At 45.1% G+C, this 6,978-nt stretch overlaps 1 protein-coding gene across 1 annotated transcript in view; it reads right to left on the minus strand.

Moving 5' to 3' along the window:
* The window catches only part of PDPK1 (3-phosphoinositide dependent protein kinase 1), a 288,661-nt gene extending 284,594 nt beyond the window's left edge, over positions 1–4,067 (minus strand). Inside the window, exon 1 of the mRNA XM_086940588.1 lies at positions 3,887–4,067. The gene's annotated coding sequence lies outside the window, so the exon portion shown is untranslated. The remainder of the gene's footprint in view (positions 1–3,886) is intronic.
* Positions 4,068–6,978: the final 2,911 nt, after the last annotated feature.

Raw genomic sequence — 6,978 nt, forward strand, 5'->3', positions numbered from 1 at the left:
GACCAAGAATGGACAAGAACACATAACCGCTTCTGATGGTCTAAAATGGGAGTAAGGATACATGTGTTGACCTCTAAGGGATAAAACACTTCCAGGGATCAGAAAACACAACTATACTAGTGGCATGAGGACAAGCAGATAGGCACAAGGGCCATATCCCTCACAACAGTACCATCCAGGTATGCCAACACACCGTTCGAATTTAACCATCCAACAACTCCAATGGGGGAAATAGATACGCAGAGCTGCATAGAGACAACATGAAAACGTTTGGACAGCTCCTGCAGCAAAACAAGTCTTATCACTCCATCACTGGGCCTTCAGGGCACTCTAAAAGACCATATTTATTTCCACTGGTTTCCAGTCTAAATCATGGTTTGTTCTACAAGACTCTTTCTACGCTGTCAATACTGTGCAAGGCAACAGCTCTATGAACTATTTCCCTAGCTTTTGTTCAGTCACAGAAGAATCATGTAGCTATTTAGGAGTACCAGCACCATCAACTAATGTAATGCCAAAATGTAATCTTCTTTTGGATAAAGAGATACAGGTGAAAAAAAGATATCACGTGTGGATGGTAATTGCAAAATATGGCCAGCTAAAACCCTAGAACTATCTGGGGTGTTTGAACTATCTGGGGTGTTTGGATTAAATGCTAAGCCAATGTTTTTGAGACTCCGGCTTGGCAACTTTCAATTTCACAGTGATGCTCCAGCCTGGAAAAAATTGAGTAACATAACATCATGCCGTCTCTGCAATTATAAGAAAGAAGAAATTTGCCATATAGTTTGTAGTTGTCCAGCTTTAATAGCTGAAAGCAGAAGTCTGTTAAAACAGGATTTTAATCATTATGCTGTATGCACATGCCGCCAAGCAGTAATAGCTGGCCTTCAGGGAGAAGATTTACAATGTACCGGTAGATTCTTAAAGTTTGTATATATTGTAGAGGGGAAATTAGCTAAATGCGCTCAGTAAAGGGCTTTCACTTCTTATTATCCTATTAATTTAGGAACAAACCGTCTGGAAGGGCAGAAAAATACTGTAAGAGTTGAGCTGCGTCCTTATTACATGAGCATCTGGAATAACGTCCAATATTAGGGCTTAGCGCTGTCAAGCCTTGAGATGATTTTACAGAAAGCACATTGCACTTTATAATTTTACATGTCGTAAGCTGACCTGTTTAATACCAGGGGCTAATAATAAGCTGGCTAAGGCTCTCCATTGAACTGAATGGGATTATTAATTGCGTGTAACATGATTAGTAACCAACAGAGGAAACTATGCACTTTAGGCAAAGCAGAAGTAGTAGTGAAATCATGTTTTTTCCAGTAGGTATTTAACTAGATGAATTAAGCGTTTTTATCATGGGGATAAAACCCTTATTTTAATTGTGCTTTTACAAAGTTGTCTAACAGTGATATTAGGTATGAAATGTGTACAAATGTGTCATATTGTAAGTTTTTATTAACTGAACAATAAATTGAATTCATTCCATACTGTAAGGAAACAATGTTATATTAGGACATCAACAAAATATTTCGGATGTTGCATTTTCATTAATATCATCAGTTTCTTGGCATTTAGTCCTATTAATTAAATGTCTTGCCTAGGTCTATGATGCTGCATTGTTGCATAATGGCATAGATACATATGTTATTCTATCATCCCAACCTCAACAGACAAAGCTAGAATGAGCCAGTATAAATTTCACAAACTAAGGGGTCGATTCAGGAAACAAATCCGTACGACGATTCATATTCGTAGCCGTTTCCCTACGAATCCGTCCGAATCGCATAGTACGATCCACTGCGAGAAAATACGTCCAAATCATTGCGAACCGTACGAAAATGAAGGGTAAATCCGTACAACATCGACCCGCACAATGAACCGTACGATTTATGATTCGTACGACCCGCCAAGTACGATCCAGACCGGAGAATGAGTACGCGATTCGTATGGTAAAAGTCACGTATGAGCAATTTGTACGGAGGGCCACACTATCACATACGCCCCGTACCCCTAAAATCAAGGGGTGTACGCACCGTACACCTACGACCTTGGGGTGCACGAACCGTACCCCTACGGTCCGTGCACCTATGATCATGGGGTGTACGCACGGGGACATACGCACTGTACTCCTGAAATCCAGTGGTGTACGAAACGTACCCCGATGCACCGTACCCCTGCAATCGTGGGGCGTATGCACCATACACCGTACCCCTGCAATCATGGGGTGGGGGGGGGGGTCTGTTTCGTATGCATTTCGAGGCATAATCTGCTTTTAAGGACGTTTTAAGCTCCCGTAGAAAAAGAGTCGTATGGAGTGTTGTCGATACCATCCGTAATTGCTGGGTCGGAAACTGCAGCTTCAATCCGTACGGACATCGCGTACTGCGCGTTCCGAATGAGATTCATACGGATTAGTGAGTTGTACGGTCTTCGGTACGATTCGTACGGAGAACTGCTTTGGGTACGCATTGTACTACATCTTACATACGGGTACGGTTCTGCATACGATTAGTACGGGGAAAAAGCTCTGTACGGCTATTCGGAGGGCATTTTACTGAATCGGAATCAGCCCCTAAAGTGAATGGTCTAATAAGAGATCAGCTGCAATGGCAGAAAAACATGATGGCTGAATTTAAAAGATTTAAACTTTGGCCAGAGGCGAACATGCAAGCACAGCGGACAACCTGAAGTGGAAAAAATACTGGGCCACTCTTTGCAATAACAGCAGCGACTCAAGCACAAATATGTATGGATACAAATCTTTATTCTTATCTGCAAGTAAATATTCAGGTGAACCGTTTTATTGCTCACTATTCCATCACACACAAGCAACGACTTTAGGCAAATTTGCAAAGCTCTCAGGTCAAACTGCTGGGTCATATCCCCTCTAAAGAGAACACAAGTAAAATGCTTGAAGTAATCTTACCCACTGCAATTAATCTGGAAAGCAACATACCAAAGGAGGTGTGATGCATACGTTCCATTTGGACTGTCACTTTTGGGCAATGCTGAAACCGATTTGTATACAGTTGGTACCTCTCTGTTACGTCACATTGAGTAAAATAATGATATAATGGAATGTTTTCAGAATAAGTGCCAATCGTTATGATTGATTCAAGCATTTGCAACCATTACTTCTTTTGTTCGCAGTTACCGGTCCATTAACACCAAAAACACCTATGAACGGAAGTGATAATACTATCGAAATATATTTATAGCAGCCCAACTAAGTAGTGTTTGATTTTTAAGAACTTCGATCGGGAGTGTAGTGCCATTAACCGTGTTGATATGCACCAGCACTTTCAGAGCCGAGATACGAAGGATCCCTTAAATACCTAGCTCAGCCTACTACAATACTACTCACCACCCATTAGCCAATTATGCACTTTCAGTGATGTGTGCTTACTCACAGATCTCTAGTCTTAAGTGTCCAGCGTCAGAATAAAGTAAGTAGTGGTTAGACTCAGGTGAACTACCGATTCTCACGCACTTTACATTGAAAAAACTCCTGAGCTCCACCTGACTGAAAAGCAGGTTGAAATGGGGCTGCATGTTAGCCAGGAGCACTGTAACCCTTTACTCTGAGAAATACAGGAGTCGTGAGGGCTTTCACACTGCGGAAGTGCCCAGGACAAATGTTTGTTATGCCACCAACGTCGAGCTGGGCTTGGGGCCGCGGCAGAGACCATGAGATGTCAGGAGCCGTCTCATGGAGTGAGGGAAAGTACTCTCCGGTACAGCACTCCTGCCGCTGGCCAGACAGGGCCTGCGCCGCAGTACGTAGGTGGGAGAAGGAGGCCGAAGCTTCCCGGTGTGTGTGTGTGTGTGTTTGTGGAACGCGCTGAGGGCGCCGGGTTCTGCCTCCAGGCTGAATTACCTCTAGATGAGTCCGCCGTCCGTTCGCCGACGGGCTCCCTATTTTTCGCTTGATGACTTTTGTCCGTTCCTCTCACGAGCCAATACCCTGGCCAGAGGCAGCTGGAAGACCCCTGTGACCCATTCGAAAGGGACCGGTGTTGTGAGTAGACTTCCGCCGACGAAAGCCACCCGGGCTGTACAATGCGTCACGGGCGCGTCGCAGCTTGTTGTGCCCTCCACTATTTCTTCCCTTGAACGGCGGCTATGGTGACTATACTTCCGCCGACTAGAGCCGCCCGACCCCGTACACTTTAAGGTGTGCGTCGCCACCTATGGCTCGGTTCAGCACTGCGACCTGCTCACAGAGGTTTACTGAACAGCCATAAACAACAAAAGCCACCCTGTCTGTGCACTGCGTCAGGAATGCATCGCTTTATTGCACCTTGGCAGCAGGTAGGTATTAGTCGACGAGAGTCACCCGAGCTGTACCCTGCGTCACGGCTACGTCGCTTTCTCCAGCAATGTTCCAGTGTGACGCTACCTAAGATTATCATCCGGCATCTTGGAGCAGGAGTGATTATTCCCTACGTTAACCTTCAGCAGCAGTATCAGAAACTGAACAGTTTATTTATGTTACACATTAGCCTACTGCTATATATTTACAATTGCTTTACTACTGGTAATTATCTACCTTCAAATTGAGGTTGCAGGGAAAGGTATTTGTATACAAATAAATAATGCTGCCAGCAGGCTTGTATAAAGTTGTAACTCACCTGTTCAAAACGTGCCTAAACATTTTGCCTTATCAGTGATAGCACGAGGAGGGGTCGAAGAACTCTAAATGCACATATTCAAAATAAGATGTTGAATGATAAGGAGAATCATCTGGAAGTTGCTGCTGATCCTAGTGTTCTCAGAAATAAATGTAATAAAGGTACCAATAAAGCAGTTGGCAATAATAGATCTAAATATTTAAGGTGTGGATCTGTAACATATTTCACACAGCCAATTTTATAGCAAGACCGGAGGCTACTATTATGCTTTCTTATCTTGCATTTATTATCATTGCAGCCAAGATAAGTGTAAAAACTACAGTTTCCAGGGGCCCAGGTACACCACACTGGGCAATGGAAATGCAATAAAAACCATACCTAACAACCATATGACATAGCAACCTATAAAACGTCATATCTGACTGCGCAGCTTCCTCTTGCTGCTCGCAGTCAGATAAGTGACTCCTCTTTTTGCTCTCAGTATTATGCTGTATTTTGTATTTCTTACATTGCTGTGTTTTTTCTGGTTGTAAATGCCTTATTAGCGCTGCTTACAAGCTTGTGCCCCGTGTAGTTTTGGCCGCTTTCACACGACTGCGCTTTATCCCCCCCCCCCCCCGCGAGCATGCTCGCGGTGGTCACGCCCTTTGCTTCTCCCTTCACGGGATTGCCTCTAGCGCTCACCTGTCGGCCTGCGCATTTTCTTGGCCCGGTGTAGCTCCGAGCGGTTCCTCAGCCCAACTGCGATTACCTCCTCGCACCCAGCCAGCGCGCCTGTGCCTAGTCGCATTTCTCCTGCGCTTCACCTCGGGGAGTGTTTTCCTTTCTCCCTCGGTGGCGCATTTGAGCTTCGGAGAGATTGTCTTGCCTGACACGCCTCAGGGAGTGTTTTTACTTTGCCGCCCCTGCCCTCTTCCTAACTTTTAACCCCTTGTTGCCTCTTACTTATAGTACTGGGCATTATGGAGATGGATAGCTCTCCGGAATCTACTTCTTTGAATGAAGAAGGCGAACCCTTTAAGCAAGACTTAAATACATTTATAAATTCATCTGTAGAAAATGCAGTGGAGATTTCTATGCGACGAATGTCTAAAGGAATGAAAAATTCCATGTTAAGCCTTCTGTCCAAGGCACCGGCTCAGTCTGTGGGGGATAGCAGACATAAAAAGGTGGGTTCCTCCTCTGCGTTGCTCGCTTCCAAAACAGGGTCGCGTCTGAGTTGCGAGGTTCCCTCGTGCTTGAATGAGGACCTAGTGCCTCCCAGGCCACCTGTTCAGGAGGGGATTGTAGGTAACGGGGGCAAACGAAAACTCAAAACGAAGAACGCACAGACACCCAAGAAATTAGTTATTTCTTCTATAATGGACACTGATGATGACATGCAGGACGCAGATGATCTTTTTGATCTCTTTGAAATTTCTCACCCTCCCTCCCCCTTCAAAAAATCCAAATCAGACTCTTTTGTTTTTGAACCAGTTTTTGATACTGAAGGAATGCCTATGTTTGATCCTTCCTCAATACGTCACCCTAATTCCACCGAGTGGTTGCCTGCTACTCATGTAGGCGAATACATTTCAGCCAGATTACGCCTTTCGTTGGAGACCTCGGTCAGGTCCAGGCTCAAATCCGAATGTCCCAAACCTTCTTTACCAGAAAAAATTACCATGGTGCCTGCGATTGACCAGCCGCTCCTCACCTTCTTTTCGAAGTTTGGTAAAGATCCCGCCAGTGGGTGAACAAAGCCTGGTCCACTTGCCAGGATAAACTGCTCGATGTGGTGGGCCCCCTGGCTCGTATTTTTGACATGGCTGAAGCTGCCTGCTTAGATGGTTCAGACCTGTCGGCCGAGGAGATCTCCATGTGGGTTCAGCGAGCCTTTTGTCTCCTGGGAAATGCAAATGCCGCCATTACACATGAGCGCCGAAAAGGCCTTTTGATTAAATTGGATCCCAATTTGGCCAATTTGGCTCCTCAAGATCCTTGTAGTAAGGCTAATGGTCTTCTCTTCGGCGACTCCTTGGTCAGGGACCTTAGTAGATTTGTGTCCACATTCGCGTCTTTAGTTAAGACACAACTGTCCATTAAAAAAAATGTTCTCCCCACTGATTTTTGGACGTCCCGGCAGAGGCAGGAGTCGCTCTTCCGGCCGTTCCTACAACAATCAAGGCTCCAGAGGATCCTTCAACAATTCTTCCCAAGACTACAAACCCCAATTCTACCGTCAGTGGGGTAGAGGTTTACAAGGACGCGGACAGAAGAACTATCGTACTAACCACAACAACCAACAAGGTATGTCTTTCTCCTCTTCCCCCTGTGGGAGGACGATTAAAACTGTTTC

The sequence above is a fragment of the Lissotriton vulgaris genome, chromosome 10, assembly GCF_964263255.1.
Source record: "Lissotriton vulgaris chromosome 10, aLisVul1.2, whole genome shotgun sequence".
Taxonomy (NCBI): Eukaryota; Metazoa; Chordata; class Amphibia; order Caudata; family Salamandridae; genus Lissotriton; species Lissotriton vulgaris.